A 19,602-nucleotide genomic window follows, 5' to 3' on the forward strand; every position below is an offset into this window, starting at 1 on the left:
CTGGTCAGCCAACATAAGACCATAAGACATAGGAGCGGAAGTAAGGCCATTCGGCCCATCGAGTCCACTCCACCATTCAATCATGGTTGATTTCAACTCCATTTACCCGCTCTCTCCCCATAGCCCTTAATTCCTCGAGAAATCAAGAATTTATCAATTTCTGTCTTGAAGACGCTCAACGTCTCGGCCTCCACAGCCCTCTGTGGCAATGAATTCCACAGACCCACCACTCTCTGGCTGAAGAAATTTCTCCTCATCTCTGTTCTAAAGTGACTCCCTTTTATTCTAAGGCTGTGCCCCCGCATCCTAGTCTCCCCTGCTAATGGAAACAACTTCCCTACGTCCATCCTATCTAAGCCGTTCATTATCTTGTAAGTTTCTATTAGATCTCCCCTCAACCTCCTAAACTCCAATGAATATAATCCCACGATCCTCAGACGTTCATCGTATGTCAGGCCTACCATTCCTGGGATCATCCGTGTGAATCTCCGCTGGACCCGCTCCAGTGCCAGTATGTCCTTCCTGAGGTGTGGGGCCCAAAATTGCTCACAGTACTCCAAATGGGGCCTAACCAGTGCTTTATAAAGCCTCAGAAGTACATCCCTGCTTTTGTATTCCAAGCCTCTTGAGATAAATGACAACATTACATTTGCTTTCTTAATTACGGACTCAACCTGCAAGTTTACCTTTAGAGAATCCTGGACTAGGACTCCCAAGTCCCTTTGCACTTTAGCATTATGAATTTTGTCACCGTTTAGAAAATAGTCCATGCCTCTATTCTTTTTTCCAAAGTGCAAGACCTCGCACTTGCCCACGTTGAATTTCATCAGCCACTTCTTGGACCACTCTCCTAAACTGTCTAAATCTTTCTGCAGCCTCCCCACCTCCTCAATACTACCTGCCCCTCCACCTATCTTTGTATCATCGGCAAACTTGGCCAGAATGCCCCCAGTCCCGTCATCTAGATCGTTAATATATAAAGAGAACAGCTGTGGCCCCAACACTGAACCCTGCGGGACACCACTTGTCACCGGTTGCCATTCTGAGAAAGAACCTTTTATCCCAACTCTCTGCCTTCTGTCTGACAGCCAATCGTCAATCCATGTTAGTACCTTGCCTCGAATACCATGGGCCCTTATTTTACTCAGCAGTCTCCCGTGAGGCACCTTGTCAAAGGCCTTTTGGAAGTCAAGATAGATAACATCCATTGGCTCTCCTTGGTCTAACCTATTTGTTATCTCTTCAAAGAACTCTAACAGGTTTGTCAGGCACGACCTCCCCTTACTAAATCCATGCTGACTTGTCCTAATCCGACCCTGCACTTCCAAGAATTTAGAAATCTCATCCTTAACGATGGATTCTAGAATTTTGCCAACAACTGAGGTTAGGCTAATTGGCCTATAATTTTCCATCTTTTTTCTTGTTCCCTTCTTGAACAGTGGGGTTACAACAGCGATTTTCCAATCCTCTGGGACTTTCCCTGACTCCAGTGACTTTTGAAAGATCATAACTAACGCCTCCACTATTTCTTCAGCTATCTCCTTTAGAACTCTAGGATGTAGCCCATCTGGGCCAGGAGATTTATCAATTTTCAGACCTTTTAGTTTCTCTAGCACTTTCTCCTTTGTGATGGCAACAATATTCAACTCTGCCCCCTGACTTTCCTGAATTGTTGGGATATTACTCATGTCTTCTACTGTGAAGACTGACGCAAAGTACTTATTAAGTTCCTCAGCTATTTCCTTGTCTCCCATCACTAGATTACCAGCGTCATTTTGGAGCGGCCCAATGTCTACTTTTGCCTCCCGTTTGTTTTTAATGTATTTAAAGAAACTTTTACTATCATTCCTAATGTTACTGGCTAGCCTACCTTCATATTTGATCCTCTCCTTCCTTATTTCTCTCTTTGTTATCCTCTGTTTGTTTTTATAGCCTTCCCAATCTTCTGACTTCCCACTACTCTTTGCCACATTATAGGCTCTCTCTTTTGCCTTGATGCATTCCCTGACTTCCTTTGTCAGCCATGGCTGCCTAATCCCCCCTCTGATAACCTTTCTTTTGTTTGGGATGAACCTCTGCACTGTGTCCTCAATTACTCCCAGAAACTCCTGCCATTGCTGTTCTACTGTCTTTCCCACTAGGCTCTGCTTCCAGTCGATTTTTGTCAGTTCCTCCCTCATGCGCCTGTAATTACCTTTATTTAACTGTAGAACCTTCACATCTGATTCTGCCTTCCTTCTTTCAAATTGCCTTGGAAGAAGCATTCAAAATAAAATGGATGAATTAGTTGCACAGATAGATGTAAAAGAGTATAATCTAGTTGGGATTACGGAGACATGGTCCAAGGTGACCAAGGATGGGAACCAAACATTGAGGGTTATTCATTGTTTAGGAAGGAAAGACAGAAAGAAAAAGGTGGTAGAGTTGCATTGTTGGTTAAAGAAGATATTGATACAATATTGAGGAAAGATATTAGCACACGATGTGGAATTTGTATGGCTCAATTCATGGGTTGAGTTAAGAAACACCAAGAGGCAAAAAATATTTGTGGGGTGGTATACAGACCACCAAACTGTAGTGGTAACGTTGGGAATAGCATTAGAGAGGAAATCAGAGATTGTGATAAAAGAACATCTGTGATGATGGGTGACTTTAATCTGTATATAGATTGGATGAATCAAATTAATCACAGTACAACAGAGGATGGATTTCTGGAGTGTATATGGGATGGTTTTCTGGACCAATAGGTTGAGGAACCAACAAGGGAGCAGGCCAACTTGGACTGGGTGTTGTGCAATGAGAAAGGATTAGTTGGCAATCTAGTTGAGAGGACCCTCGGGGATGAGTGACATTAATATGATAGAATTCTTTATCAAGATGGATAGTGAGGTAGTTGATTCTGAGACTAGGTCCTGAATCTCAGTAAAGGTAGCTATAATGGTATGATACATGAGTTGGCTATGATGGACTGGGAAACATTACTGAAAGGAAAGACAGTGGACAGGCAATGAAGGCATTCAAGGAATGAATAGATGAACTCCAGAAGTTGTTTATTCCTGTTTGACGCAAGAGTGGTAAGGGAACTGTGGCCAAATCTTGGCTTACAAGGGAAATTACAGATAGTATCAGATTCAACGAAGAAGCCTACAAACTGGTAAGAAAAGGCAATGGACTCAGGATTGGGAGCAGTTAAAAATTCAGCAAAGATGAACCAAGGGATTGATTAAGATTGGGAAAATAGAGTATGGAAGTCAGCTAGCAGGGAACATAAAAACAGAAATGTAAAGAGAAAGAAACTGACAAAAACTAATGTAGGCCCCTTACAGTCAGAAACGGGGAATTCATAAGTGGAACAAAGAAATGGCTGAGAAACTAAATTTGAACTTTGCTTCTGTCTTCACAAAGAATACATGAATAATGTACCAGAAGTTCTGAGAGAAACAAGTTTTACTGAAGAGCTGAAGGAAATCAGCTTTCATAGAGAAATGGTTTTGGGGAAATTGATGGGATTGGAGGTGGATGAATCTCCAGGGCCTGATCATCTTCATCCTCAAGTATTTAAGGAAGTAGCCCTGGAAATACTAGATCCATTGGTGATCATTTTGCAAAATTCTTTGGACTCTGGAATGGTCCTACAGACTGGAGATCAGCTCATTGTAATTCTGCTCTTCAAAAAGGGAGGTAAAGAGAAAGCAGGGAACTAAAGGCCAGTGAGCCTAAGATAAAAGCAAAATACTGCCGATGCTGAAATCTGAAACAGAAAGTGCTGGAAACTCTCAGCAGGTCTGACAGCATCTGTGGAGAGAAAATAGAGCCAACGTTTCGAATCTAGATGACCCTTCGTCTGAGCTGATGAAGCGTCAGCTTGACTCACCTGATGAAGGAGCAGCACTCCGAAAGCTCATGATTCTAAATAAACCTGTTGGACTTTAACCTGGTGTTGTGAGACTTCTTATTAATGATTTGGAAAAGGGAACAAAAATGTATGATCTCCAAATTTGCAGCTGATACAAAGTTGATTGGGAGGATGACTGTGAGAAGGATACAGAGATGCTTCAGTGTGATTTGGACAGGCGGAGTAAGTGGGCAGATGCAGAATAATGTGGATAAATGGGAGGTTATCCACCTCAGTACCAAAAATAGGAAGGCAGGTTACTATTTGAATCGGTATAAATTGAGAGAGGTGGGTACTCAGCAAGATTTTGGTGTCCTCGTGCATCAGTCGCTGAAAGTAAGCGCGCAGCTACAGCAGGCAGTAAAGTAAGTTGGCCTTCATAGCGAGAGGATTTGAGTATAGGGATAGGGATGTTTTACTGCAATTGTATAGAGCCTTGGTGAGGCCACACCTGGAGTATTGTGTGCAGTTTTGGTGTCCTTATCTGAGGAAGGATGTCCTTGCTATAGAGGGACTACAGCGAAGGTTTACCAGGCTGATTCCTGGGATGGCAGGTCTGTCATATGAAGAGAGACTAAGTCAGTTAGGATTAGATTAATTGGAGTTTAGAAGAGTGGGAGGGAATCTCATAGAAACTTATAAAATTCTAACAGGACTAGACAGGATTGATTCAGAGAGAATGTTCCCGATGGCGGGGGAGTCCAGAACTAGGAGTCATAGTTTGAGGATAAAGGGTAAACCTTTTATGACTGGGAGTGGTGAATGTGTGGAATTTACGACCACTGAAAGTGGCTGAGGCCAAAACGTTGCCTGATATCAAGAATAAATTAGATATAGCTCTTGGGACTAAAAGGATCAAGGGATATGGGGGGAAGGCGGGATCAGGGTATTGAATTTGATCATAATAAATGGCGGAACAGACTCAAAGGGCCGAATGGCCTACTCCTGCTTATAGTTTCTATGTATGTTTCTATATACGCGCAGAGGCTGTCACAGGGAATGCTGGGTGCCAAGGTGGGCTGGTCAAAAGGACAGTCTCTATGGCATGGGACAGTGAAAATAAAAACGCCAAAGAGGGCAATCTTACCAGCTCATTCTGCTGGTTGATCAGCGAGGTGAGCCAGTAAGATCAGATCAGAGGTACAACATTGGCCTCGCAACTGGTTTCTTGCCTATCGCGATGTTACCGGCCCAGTTTTGCCAGTGAAATCGGCTTTGTGCCCTTGAGATCAGTTAAATATAATTGGTGAGTCTCATACTCTATTGTCCAGGTTCACTTGCACTTACCTGCTCAACGGTCGGGGTCCTCACTGGGGAGGATCACGTATGCCCCCAATCGGGCACTGGCCAATGCCAAGGGGCGGGGTCATGATGGGGAGGCAGGGGGATATATGTGTAGGAAGGGAATGGGGGGTACTCTGCAGTGGGGGAGTGATGGCGATCGGGAGCGGGGTGATGGCGGTATTGGCCGGAGCGCCAAATGGGGATGTGGGGATCGACCAGGATGGCGATTGCGGTGGTGGGGACCAACCGTGGCGGTAATCGAGGGGGCTGGGGTGGAGATTGGGGGGGAGGGGCGAGGGGTGACGTTTGGGGGGGCATCAATGGGGGGAATGGGGGGTGATGTCTGGTGGCGGGGAGGCGGGGTGGTGAAAGTGACAGATCTCCCACTTGTGCACAGTGCATTGGGAGATCAGGGCGCCTGCTTAATGGCACCCACTCCCCCTGATGCCGAGAATCACACTTTGGCTCTTTTTTATTCCTAAGTGCCATACGATGGCGTCTGAAAGCTCGCCCAAAAAATGAGTGCAATCCTGTCCCATTTTCATGCTTGTTTGGCACTTAGAATGTTTTGGTAAGTGCGCCCCAAAGTCTCCTCCCTCACCCCTAAAGTCTCCTCTCTCACCCCTCACATCCCCTCCACCCTCCAAACACACTCCATGCCACCTCCCATATCCTCTCATGCCTCCTATGCTATGCTCTGCCCTATCCCATCGTGCCCCCATGGCAAACTTTGGCACTTCCATGCCCATCATTTATCATTTAATCCAAAATGGAGGCAGTTCTGTAATGTTTTGAATAGAATAGCATTGCAGCGATTAGTGCCCAGAAGAGATTTATGTAGCAGTGTTTATCTGAAAACTAACTGTCATTAATATAGTTTCTTTCCCGTCTAAGAAAAATGGAAATAATCTGAGAAGCTTCCTTAAGTTTAAGTTTATTCATTAGTGTCACAAGTAGGCTTACATTGACATTGCAATGAAGTTATGGAGTCATAGAAGTTTACAGCATGGAAACAGGCCCTTCGGCCCAACTTGTCCATGCCGCCCTTTTTTTTAAACCCCAAAACTAATCCCAATTGCCCGCATTTGGCCCATATCCCTCTATACCCATCTTACCCATGTAACTGTCGAAATGCTTTTTAAAAGACAACATTGTACCTGCCTCTACTACTACCTCTGGCAGCTTGTTCCAGACACTCACCACCCCCTGTGTGAAAAAATTGCTCCTCTGGATACTTTTGTATCTCTCCCCTCTCAACTTAAACTTATGCCCTCTAGTTTTAGACTCTGCTACCTTTGGGAAAATATATTGACTATCTAGCTGATCTGTGCCCCTCATTATTTTATAGACCTCTATAAGATCACCTCTCAGGCTTTTACGCTCCAGAGAAAAAAGTCCCAGCCTATCCAGCCTCTCCTTATAACTCAAACCATCAAGTCCCAGTAGCATCCTAGTAAATCTTTACTGCACCCTTTCTCGTTTAATAATATCCTTTCTATAATAGGGTGACCAGAATTGCACACAGTATTCCAAGTGTGGCCTTACCAATGTCTTGTACAACTTCAACAAGACATTCCAACTCCTGTATTCAATGTTCTGACAAATGAAACCAAGCTGGTTTCCAAACCTTCTTCACCACTCTGTCCACCTGTGACTCCACTTTCAAGGAGCTGTGAACATGCACCCCTAGATCTCTTTGTTCTGTAACTCTCCCCAATGCCCTACCATTAACTGAGTAAGTCCTGCCCTGGTTCAATCTACCAAAATGCATCACCTCGCATTTGTCTAAATTAAACTCCATCTGCCATTCATCAGCCCACTGGCCCAATTGATCAAGATCCCACTGTGAAATTACTGTGAAAATCCCCATACATTGCTCCTGCTTACTTCCCTACCTTGCTTCCCTCAGCTATGAAAATGTAATAGTGTTTAAATGGGCACTTTCTGTGTATTAATTGTATTATTAGGGTGTTCAGGACTGTAAAGGTTAACGTGGGACTGGTAAAATAGTACCGTCCACATGCTGTAGATAGTCATATGGGAGTAGTAGATTGTACTGGTGAATCTGGTAGTAGGCGGCATCAAGATAGTACCTGGTCAGAACTGTTTGTATGTCTATAGTTATGTGCTATTGATAAACAGTTATTATACAACCATACAAGCCTCCAGATCTCTTCCTGAGACAATATTAAACCTCACAGCATTAATTAAACCTTGTATCAGTGGACTCAACTCCTCAGTGGCTGGTCTGCTGAATCAGATCATTATTAGAACATGACAGGGATAACTTTCACCTTCAATGCCCCTGGAGAACATGGAGTTCAGTATCTGCAGCACAGAACATAGAACATAGAACATTACAGCGCAGTACAGGCCCTTCGGCCTCAATGTTGCGCCGACCAGTGAAACCAATCTAAAGCCCATCTAATCTACACTATTCCAATATCATCCATATGTTTATCCAATGACCATTTAAATGCCCTTAATGTTGGCGAGTCCACTACTGTTGCAGGCAGGGCATTCCACGCCCTTACTACTCTCTGAGTAAAGAACCTACCTCTGATATCCGTCCTATATCTATCACCCCGCAATTTAAAGCTATGTCCCCTCGTGCTAGCCATCACCATCCGAGGAAAAAGGCTCTCACTGTCCACCCTATCTAATCCTCTGATCATCTTATATGCCTCTATTAAGTCACCTCTTAACCTTCTTCTCTCTAACGAAAACAACCTCAAGTCCCTCAGCCTTTCCTCATAAGACCTTCCCACCATACCAGGCAACATCCTGGTAAATCTCCTCTGCACCCTTTCCAATGCTTCCACTTCCTTCCTATAATGCGGCGACCAGAACTGTACGCAATACTCCAAGTGCGGCCGCACCAGAGTTTTGTACAGCTGCAACATGACCTCATGGCTCCGAAACTCAATCCCTCTCCCAATAAAAGCTAACACACCATTCGCCTTCTTAACAAACCTATCAACCTGGGTGCCAACTTTCAGGGATCTATGCACATGGACACCCAGATCTCTCTGTTCATCCACACTACCAAGTATCTTACCATTAGCCCAGTACTCTGTTTTCCTGTTACTCCTTCCAAAGTGAATCACCTCACACTTTTCAGCATTAAACTCCATTTGCCACCTCTCAGCCCAGCCCTGCAGCTTATCTATGTCCCTATGTAACCTGCAACATCCTTCCGCACTGTCCACAACTCCACCAACCTTAGTGTCATCCACAAATTTACTAACCCAACCTTCTACGCCCTCATCCAGGTCATTTATAAAAATGACAAACAGCAGTGGCCCCAAAACAGATCCTTGCGGTACACCACTAGTAACTGAACTCCAGGATGAATATTTCCCATCAACCACCACCATCTGTGTTCTTGCAGCTAGCCAATTTCTGCTTCAAACCACTAAATCACCCTCAATCCCATGCCTCCATATCTTCTGCAATAGCTTACCGTGGGGAACATTATCAAACACTTCACTGAAATCCATATACACCACATCAACTGCTTTACCCTTATCCACCTCTTTGGTCACCTTCTCAAAGAACTCAATAAGGTTTGTGAGGCACGACCTACCCTTCACAAAACCGTGTTGACTATCCCTAATCAAATTATTCCTTTCTAGATTATTATAAATCCTATCTCTTATAATCAAAGAACAAAGAACAGTACAGCACAGGAAACAGGCCCTTCAGCCCTCCAGGCCTGTGCCGCTCATTAGTCCAACTAGACCATTCATTTGTATCCCTCCATTCCCAGAATGCTCATGTGACTATCCAGGTAAGCCTTAAACGATGCCAGCGTGTCTGCCTCCACCACCCTACTTGGCAGCGCATTCCAGGCCCCCACCACTCTCTGTGTAAAAAACGTCCCTCTGATATCTGAGTTATACCTTGCCCCTCTCATCTTGAGCCCGTGACCCCTCGTGATCGTCACCTCCGACCTGGGAATAAGCTTCCCACTGTTCACCTTATCTATACCCTTCATAATTTTGTACACCTCTATTAGGTCTCCCCTCATTCTCCGTCTTTCCAGGAGAACAAGCCCAGTTTACCCAATCTCTCCTCATAACTAAGACCCTCCATAACAGGCAACATCCTGGTAAACCTCTGCACTCTCTCTAACGCCTCCACGTCCTTCTGGTAGTGCGGCGACCAGAACTGGACGCAGTACTCCAAATGTGGCCTAACCAGCGTTCTATACAGCCTCAACATCAGACTCCAGGTTTTATACTCTATACCCCTATAAAGGCAAGCATACCATATGCCTTCTTCACCACCTTCTCCACCTGTGCTGCCACCTTCAAGGATTTGTAGACTTGTACACCTAGGTCCCTCTGTGTTTCTATACTCTTAATGGCTCTGCCATTTATTGTATAACTCCCCCCTACGTTAGTTCTTCCAAACTGCATCACTTCGCATTTATCCGGATTAAATTCCATCTGCCATTTCTCCGCCCAATTTTCCAGCCTATCTATATCCTGCTGTATTGTCCGACAATGTTCATCGCTATCCGCAAGTCCAGCCATCTTCGTGTCATCCGCAAACTTGCTGATAACACCAGTTACACCTTCTTCCAAATCATTTATATATATCACAAATAGCAGAGGTCCCAGTACAGAGCCCTGAGGAACACCACTGGTCACAGACCTCCAGCCGGAAAAAGACCCTTTGAGTGCTACCCTCTGTCTCCTGTGGCCAAGCCAGTTCTCTACCCATCTAGCCACCTCTCCCTGTATCCCATGATCCTTTCCAAAACTTTGCCCACAACAGAAGTAAGGCTCACTGGTCTATAATTACCAGGGTTGTCTCTACTCCCCTTCTTGGACAAGGGGACAACATTTGCTATACCCCAGTCTTCTGGCACTATTCCTGTAGACAATGATGACCTAAAGATCAAAGCCAAAGGCTCTGCAATCTCCTCCCTAGCCTCCCAGAGAATCCTAGGATAAATCCCATCCAGCCCAGGGGACTTATCTATTTTCACACTTTCCAGAATTGCTAACACCTCCTCCTTATTAACCTCAATCCCGTCTAGTCTAATAGCCTGTATCTCAGTATTCTCCTCGACAACATTGTCTTTTTCCCCTCTGTGTGAATACTGACGAAAAATATTCATTTAGCGCCTCTCCTATCTCTTCGGACTCCACGCACAACTTCCCACTACTGTCCTTGACTGGCCCTAATCTCACCCTAGTCATTCTTTTATTCCTGACATACCTATAGAAAGCTTTAGGGTTTTCCTTGATCCTACCTGCCAAAGTCTTCTCATGTCCCCTCCTGGCTCTTCTTAGCTCTCTCTTTAGGTCCTTCCTGGCTAACTTGTAACTCTCAAGTGCCCTAACTGAGCCTTCACGTCTCATCTTAACATAAGTCTCCTTCTTCCTCTTCACAAGAGATTCAACTTCTTTAGTAAACCACGGTTCCCTCGCTTGACCACTTCCTCCCTGCCTGACAGGTACATACTTATCAAGGACACGCAGTAGCTGCTCCTTGAACAAGCTCCACATTTCAATTGTGCCCATCCCCTACAGTTTCCTTCCCCAACCTATGCCAGCTAAATCTCGCCTAATCGCATCATAATTTCCTTTCCCCCAGCTATAACTCTTGCCCTGCGGTATATACCTATCCGTTTCCATCGCTAAAGTAAAGGTAACCGAATTGTGGTCATTATCACCAAAGTGTTCACCTACCTCCAAATCTAACACCTGGCCTGGTTCATTACCCAGTACCAAATCCAATGTGGCCTCGCCTCTTGTTGGTCTATCTACAGACCGTGTCAGGAAACCCTCCTGCACGCATTGGACAAAAACTGACCCATCTAAAGTACTCGAACTATAGCTTTTCCAGTCAATATTTGTAAAGTTAAAGTCCCCCATAACAACTACCCTGTTTCTTTCGCTCCTATCCAGAATCATCTTTGCAATCCTTTCCTCTACATCTCTGGAACTTTTCGGAGGCCTATAGAAAACTCCCAACAGGGTGACCTCTCCTTTCCTGTTTCTAACCTCAGCCCAAACTACCTCAGTAGACGAGTCCTCATCAAACATCCTTTCTGCCACCGTAATACTGTCCTTGACTAACAATGCCACACCTTCCCCTCTTTTACCACCTTCCCTGATCTTACTGAAACATCTAAACCCTGGAACCTGCAACAACCATTCCTGTCCCTGTTCTATCCATGTCTCCGAAATGGCCACAACATCGAAGTCCCAGAAGAACAGTCAACCCAACTGGTTAAAGAAAAGATTCTTAAAAACCTACAGGTAATTATATATCTTTGATTTTAAATTGGGGCTGAGATTTAGGCCATCCCTTCAAGCCAAATTTCAGCTTCTACACGAGATTTCACTTCATGCATAATGAAAGATGGTAAGGTGTCAGAGTCTGAGTTTCTCCCCGTTCAAGATCAGCACTACCGTCATACAGCATCCAATGCTACAATTTGGCTTGCTTGGGTTTGTTAGACATTTGAACAATTTTAGGCATTCTGGCTGATATATCTTAAACTATTTAATCTTTACTGGAATTTCATCAAACAGAACAAAGGTCATAAATAATCACATTGGACTTCCCTGACAGAACAATTGGCCTTCATTGATCCCTGCTTTGTACATCTAGTTTGATGGATGATGCTCTCTAGCTCCTGGAGATTCTCATTACACTCTACATAAATAATTACATTTCACCGGCCTCTGCATGCACTTCAATCTACAGTTTTCACATTGCAGCCGAAAATGGCATTGGTTCGGTCAGATGCAGTGCATCAGGTACAAGGTCTGGTTAGACTGCCATCCAGTGGAATGTTTGTAGAATGCAGTGTTTTATCACGGATCAGACCAATTCATGGATTGCAGTTTTCCATAAACACTGGATTTGCAGAATCTGATGTTGAAAACAAATCCCAGAATATTCCATAATCCTTTGTATAATGGAAACAGGTTTTGAATTATTAAGCCACCAAAACAAGTGGGCCTCGTTATAACTGAATCATGCAATGCAATCACCCAAACAGATTTTTTTTAAATCCCTAATTCCACACAATAATTGAACTTGAATATTGAGTTGCCATGAATTAGTGACTCCGCTCAATGGGTATCAGCTAGCAATATTATGCTCAAGATACAATAAGGTGCCACGTACTTGAACAACTTGAGAAACTTCCATCATTTAGATAATTGCTTACTGATTCTTAGGCAATCCTGGACAGAATTATTTTCATTCAGCTTGGGAAGTAGTACTTAGTACAATGTAAATAATTATAAATAGGTGTATTGGGTTGACTGGGTCAGTTCAGATAACTGGATCTTCCTTGGCTCCAAGATGACTGCAGGAAGTGGAGGGAAAGTGATTTTTTGTTACCTCCAGATCATTGAAAGTAACCGGACACGGCGAGAGAGAGAGCAAAACAAATAGAACATCATAAAGCTCTGAAACAGAAAATGCTGGAGAAGCTCAGGTCTGACAGCATCTGTGGAGAAAGAATAGAGCCAACGTTTCAAGTCTGGTAACCGTCCTGACTTGAAACATTAGCTTTATGGCATCTCCACATCATGGCTACCATCGACACCACAAACTGCCGGCTCCAAGTGGAGAAGATCTCCAAGAAGATGGCATCTCCACATCCATTCTCTCTCCACAGATGCCGTCAGGCCTGCTGAGTTTCTCCAGCATTTTCTGTTTTTGTTTCAGATTCCAGCATCCGCAGTAATTTGCCTTTATTATAAAGCTCCGGTTAGGCCACACCTAGAGTATTGCACCCAGTTCTGGTCACCACACTTCAGGAAGGATGTGAGGCTCCTTGAGAGAGGACAGTGGTGAATGACCTGAATGGTTCTAGGGATGAGGGATTTTATTGCCAAGATGAGGTTGGAGAAGCTGGTTTTGCTCTTTTTAGAGCAAGCGAGATTGAGGAAAGATTTGCTGGATGAATACAAGGCTCTGTTAGGTTTGATGACATAAAAACTCTGTTCCCATTAGTTGATGGTAAAAGGACATGGGATATAGATTTAAAGTTTCGGGAAAGAGATACAGGGAGGGCATAGAACCTCTACAGTGCTGAAGGAGGTCATTCTGCCCATCAAGTCTGCACTGAATCTCCGAAAGAGCATCCTACCTAGGCCCTTCCCTCCGCCCTATCCCTGTAACCCCGCGCATTTACCATAGCTAATCCACCTAGCCTTCATATCTTTGGAATGTGAGGTTATACTTTTTCATGCAGCAAGTGGTAATGGTCTGGAACTTGCAATCTTTGAGGGCGGTGAATGTGGAGACGATCAATGCCTTCACAAAGAATTGGATAGGCATGTGAGGGAAATAAGGGCAATGAGGATAGAGCAGGTTAATGGGATTGACTGGATTGCTCTACAGAGAGCTGGCCTGAACTTGAGGGGCCGAATGGCCTCCTGTGTTGGAGTGGCTTGAAGATTTGTTACTAGTGCCTCTGACTTAGGTTTATTCCGCTGCTGGATCTGTGGATTGACACTCTTCCATGATGTGGTGCATAGTTTGCTCTTCTCCCACAGGCACAGGGGGTGCTGGCATGAATGCTCCATCTGTGAAGGATGACCAAGCAAGGGCCAAGGCCAGTCCTGAACTTGTTGAGGATGGGCCACTCTTTCCTCGGAAGGTTGAAACCGGGCAGCTGTTGGTTGGATTGGGTTTGAGACCAGATACTTGTCTATTGTGTTCATTGATTCCCATTCATTTGTCCAGGTGGAATTTGCATTGACGTTTTGTGTAAGAGGGCTTTTCCAGACCGGGCGCCTTGATGGGAGTCGTACCTTGGGTGGGCAGGTGGAGGGACATTGCGTTCCTTTTTCTATTGTTTTATGGGTTGTTGCATGTCAGTGGATATGTGGAGGAATGATGTTTGCTGGGACAGAGAGCCAAGGAAATAGTGTTGAGCATAGTGTTCAGCTGGGTATTAACTCTGTGTGCGCGTACATGTGTATGAAAATGCGGGTGCTGAGGTTTGGAGGGTGGTGGTGGACATACCTCATTCCAAGATATGTTGGAGTTGGAGTTGGGTGGTGCTTTAACTTGCAGGCATTCCATTGGGTGCTGAACTCTTTATTGGTTTTTGCATACGACATTGGAATACTGTTTTTGCAGGGCTTTGCTTGAGTTGCCATATGTTGCAGTATTGTTCAAGTGTTAACAAGCCCTCATTTAGGGTCTGGTCCAAGGTGTCTAAACATTGGGGGCTTGAGTTCTGAGGCAGATGTCATTGGCATATATGAATTTTCAGGAGGCAATTTTTGGAAGATGATTTGTGTGCAAGTTGAACAGGGTTGGAGCCAATACTGACTCTTGGGGGAATCCATTGGTTTATCTGTTTCATGTAACTTTTGCCTGTCCAGCATGAACTCTGAACCTTTGATTGTTCATCAGTGCTTTTAGTCACCCGCGTGGGGGAGGGCCTGTGACAGCTTCAGGGGAGGCCAGTGTGCCAAACTGTATTGTAGGTGGCTGAGAGGTCGAGGAACACAGCACCCATCTTCAAGTTTTTCTGAAAGCTGTTTTCAGTGTAAGTTGTAAGGGCCAGTACTTGTTCCCCTATGCTGTTCTCCTTGCAGAAACCAGCTTGCTCGATGCTAAGGGCTTCTTCCTTGATTGGGGATTTGCACTGAATGATGAAGGATTTTGTATGGGACCGACAGGAGAGAGAGAGTACAGTAGCTAACTGCAAGAATGGGGTCTTTTCCAGGTTTTGGTATGGTGATGACTTTTGCTGTCTACCAATTCTTTAGAATGGTGCTGGAATTTATGACCATCGTGTAAAACCAGGTCAGCCAGGCAAGAGCTCAGGGCACCAGGTCCTTCATAATTTCTGGCACAATGTTGTCATGTCCTGTGGCCGTGCTACACTTCAAGCACTGTGAGGCCTCCTTAAGTTCTGCAACCTCAAAGGGGGTGGGATGATGTCTTCTCAGTGTTGCTGATGGTGTTGCTTTAATTTACCCCAAATATTTCTTTTGGTGTTTTTGTCTGTGGGTGCTTTAGCTATAGCAAGCTGGAGACATGGTTGTGAGTAACTGAAGAGGTTTTGAGCAAGTGGCTTTTGGGCTGCTCCAAGGCGATGGATTAGGCTCCAGCACTTCCTGCTAGAGTGTGAAGTTTAGCCCTGTAATGGTTTTCTCCCACTCGGTGCAGTGCGCAGCATTGAGTGACTCAATCAGATGGTCTCCTACCTCTGGGTCCCCTGATGCCTTGTATGCCTTTAGGAGTGATGTGGAGATGCCGGCGTTGGACTGGGGTAAACACAGTAAGAAGTTTAACAACACCAGGTTAAAGTCCAACAGGTTTATTTGGTAGCAAAAGCCACACAAGCTTTCGAGGCTCTGAGCCCCTTCTTCAGGTGAGTGGGAATTCTGTTCACAAACAGAACTTATAAGACACAGACTCAATTTACATGAATAATGGTTGGAATGCGAATACTTACAACTAATCCAGTCTTTAAGAAACAAAACAATGGGAGTGGAGAGAGCATCAAGACAGGCTAAAAAGATGTGTATTGTCTCCAGACAAGACAGCCAGTGAAACTCTGCAGGTCCACGCAACTGTGGGAGTTACAAATAGTGTGACATAAATTCTGATTCTAGGATCGCATGATAAAGACTCAGGAGGAAAAAAGCAGAAATATTTATGTGAAATAGTGTGACATAAACCCAATATCCCGGTTGAGGCCGTCCTTGTGTGTGCGGAACCTGGCTATCAGTTTCTGCTCCGCGACTCTGCGCTGTCGTGTGTCGCGAAGGCCGCCTTGGAGAACGCTTACCCGAATATCAGAGGCCGAATGCCCGTGACCGCTGAAGTGCTCCCCAACAGGAAGAGAACAGTCTTGCCTGGTGATTGTCGAGCGGTGTTCATTCATCCGTTGTCGCAGCGTCTGCATAGTTTCCCCAATGTACCATGCCTCGGGACATCCTTTCTTGCAGCGTATCAGGTAGACAACGTTGGCCGAGTTGCAAGAGTATGTACCGTGTACCTGGTGGATGGTGTTCTCACGTGAGATGATGGCATCTGTGTCGATGATCCGGCACGTCTTGCAGAGGTTGCTGTGGCAGGGTTGTGTGGTGTCTTGGTCACTGTTCTCCTGAAGTCTGCGCTGTCGTGTGTCGCGAAGGCCGCCTTGGAGAACGCTTACCCGAATATCAGAGGCCGAATGCCCGTGACCGCTGAAGTGCTCCCCAACAGGAAGAGAACAGTCTTGCCTGGTGATTGTCGAGCGGTGTTCATTCATCCGTTGTCGCAGCGTCTGCATAGTTTCCCCAATGTACCATGCCTCGGGACATCCTTTCTTGCAGCGTATCAGGTAGACAACGTTGGCCGAGTTGCAAGAGTATGTACCGTGTACCTGGTGGATGGTGTTCTCACGTGAGATGATGGCATCTGTGTCGATGATCCGGCACGTCTTGCAGAGGTTGCTGTGGCAGGGTTGTGTGGTGTCTTGGTCACTGTTCTCCTGAAGGCTGGGTAGTTTGCTGCGGACAATGGTCTGTTTGAGGTTGTGCGGTTGTTTGAAGGCAAGAAGTGGGGGTGTGGGGATGGCCTTGGCGAGATGTTCGTCTTCATCAATGACATGTTGAAGGCTCCGGAGGAGATGCCGTAGCTTCTCCGCTCCGGGGAAGTACTGGACAACGAAGGGTACTCTGTCCACTGTGTCCCGTGTTTGTCTTCTGAGGAGGTCGGTGCGGTTTTTCGCTGTGGCGCGTTGGAACTGTTGATCAATGAGTCTAGCGCCATATCCTGTTCTTATGAGGGCATCTTTCAGCGTCTGGAGGTGTCTGTTGCGATCCTCCTCATCCGAGCAGATCCTGCGCAGAGTCGCGGAGCAGAAACTGATAGCCAGGTTCCGCACACACAAGGACGGCCTCAACCGGGATATTGGGTTTATGTCACACTATTTCACATAAATATTTCTGCTTTTTTCCTCCTGAGTCTTTATCATGCGATCCTAGAATCAGAATTTATGTCACACTATTTGTAACTCCCACAGTTGCGTGGACCTGCAGAGTTTCACTGGCTGTCTTGTCTGGAGACAATACACATCTTTTTAGCCTGTCTTGATGCTCTCTCCACTCCCATTGTTTTGTTTCTTAAAGACTGGATTAGTTGTAAGTATTCGCATTCCAACCATTATTCATGTAAATTGAGTCTGTGTCTTATAAGTTCTGTTTGTGAACAGAATTCCCACTCACCTGAAGAAGGGGCTCAGAGCCTCGAAAGCTTGTGTGGCTTTTGCTACCAAATAAACCTGTTGGACTTTAACCTGGTGTTGTTAAACTTCTTACTGCCTTTAGGAGGGCAGCACTCTCTTCATCTAAGCATGTGGATAGATTGTTAGCCTTGGGAAATTGCCATGCAGACTGCTTGTCGATGGCACCACAGAGATGGTCGTATGGTTCGTCAACAGTGATGTTTTATAGTGGGATTGTTGAGATGCTGCGTTCCAAGGTTTCACTGTATTTTGTCAAGTTGGTTTCTGGAACTTCTATCGCATTTTCTAGCGGCTGTTGACCACTGGAACACATAGGACTATGTGAACAAGTAGAGCATGGTGTTCGCTGTGTGGAAGCCATCTAAGACAAGATTTTGTGCAGGGATGGGGGTCCCATTCAGAGAACTGACCCAGCACAGGTCAGGCGAGTAATTCCTATGCTAGCTGGCTGAATGGAATGCTCCTCGCTGTTTGGGGTCACGTATAGATTATTTCTGGATGCAGGTTCTATAAGCGGTTCACCGTCATTGTTCAGTCTGAATGCTGACACCTGGGGCCCTGAGCTCTTGTCTGGCTGAGTCTGTTTTTACATGATGGTCATAAATTCCAAGACCATTCCAAAGAATTGGCAGACAGCAAAAGTCATCACCATACCAAAACCTGGAAAAGACCCCATACTTGCAACTAGCTACTGTACTCTCTCTCTCCTATCAGTCCCATACAAAATCCTTCATCATTCAGTGCAGATCCCCACATAGATGGCTGATTGGGAGAATCGAATGGCTGCTTAAAGAACAGTGTAGAGTATACCTGTGAAGTGGGTATTTCAGTTGTGTTGAAAGTAAAAGGGGACAGTTCTGTTCAGTGGTTTAAAGTATAAGTTGCCTGCAAAATTAGGGTCTAATTTTATGGCCCATCACGGTGGGGGCAGAAAATGTGACGAGCAGTTCAAAAGTCCTTTGGTTCCGGCAGGATTGAAAAATCCCATCAGCGGGAGGAGCCCTGTTTGGTCAATACTGCTTTTAATCTGGCTGTTACATTAAAGGTCTTAAAATGTGAAATATTGTTCTGTCATCCTTTCAGCTACCAGAAGTTTCTATTTCTTTTTTAAAAGTTATCAGTCTCTCCAGGTTTTGTAACACTGTTGAGATAAATCTTTGTCCACAGCACTTGCACTGTAAGTTGGGGTAGCAGATCCCATTAATATAATTGGAATGAAAATCAGACCAATTCTATAGGGATTACACAATCCAAACGCTCTGACTACTATTCAGCTGGTGACAAAACTCTGCTTCAATGTATCTGAATCTGAGTAGGACAGTCAAGTACAGGAATGGTAATTAAATCTATGCAAATCGAACGGTCTACCCCGTTCCTATTTTTTGTGTTCTATGGGTTTACTTCAGAAAATTAAATTTTTCGTGTGTGGAATCTAAATTTTGACTCACCACAGCAAGTGGAAACCTACATTAATGCATTATTTAATTTTTAGCCCGATTTGAATTTATAATTAAAGTGTTCGGTGTGACCAAGCTGTTCAAAGCTCATTTTCAATTCACTGTTCAGATGATTCAGTGAATAAGAAGGAATGAAAAGCAAATGATGACCACGGGAGATCAGTGACTTCATTCTCCCCCAATCCCCACCCTTCCAATTCCATATCATCCATGGCCAGAATTTACATTTACCCTTATCAGTCAAAGCTTGCAGCTCTCCTGCTAACCCTCACATTCCCATATCTGCATGTACTGATTCTTGGTATGTGCAGTGTTTTTGTGCAAGAAAACATAAAAGGGGACACATGTTGATGAATATGAGAGAAGTTACCAGCACCCAAGTACCCAGGACAGCATCCACTTTGAGTGCGTGGGAACTTGCAACATTGATGTTCCTTGTCTTTTCAACCAACCTACTTGTTCTATTGAATGGACCACCGCATCAGCATATTGATGTGACAATACCATATCCAGGAACAACATGAACATGCTTGTAACAAGAAAGGTGCACAATTGTCAAAGTACAAAAGATGAGAATGCACCAGGTTTAGAATGAAATACATTGCAAATCTACAGTGCATGTATAAACCCATTTGCCTTGGCAAACTTATGCAGTCCAGTGAATGGCTTTGTTCTACTCCCATTTTCTGGCCACAAGTGAGACAACATTCATTCACCCACTCACCTGCATTCAT

At 44.8% G+C, this 19,602-nt stretch overlaps 1 protein-coding gene across 1 annotated transcript in view; it reads left to right on the forward strand.

Annotated features, from left to right (window-relative positions):
• nwd2 (NACHT and WD repeat domain containing 2) overlaps window positions 1-19,602 on the forward strand; it is a 141,716-nt gene that overhangs the window by 83,668 nt on the left and 38,446 nt on the right. The gene's annotated exons all lie outside the window — the stretch shown is intronic.

Source organism: Mustelus asterias, chromosome 1 (genome assembly GCF_964213995.1).
Source record: "Mustelus asterias chromosome 1, sMusAst1.hap1.1, whole genome shotgun sequence".
Taxonomy (NCBI): domain Eukaryota; kingdom Metazoa; phylum Chordata; class Chondrichthyes; order Carcharhiniformes; family Triakidae; genus Mustelus; species Mustelus asterias.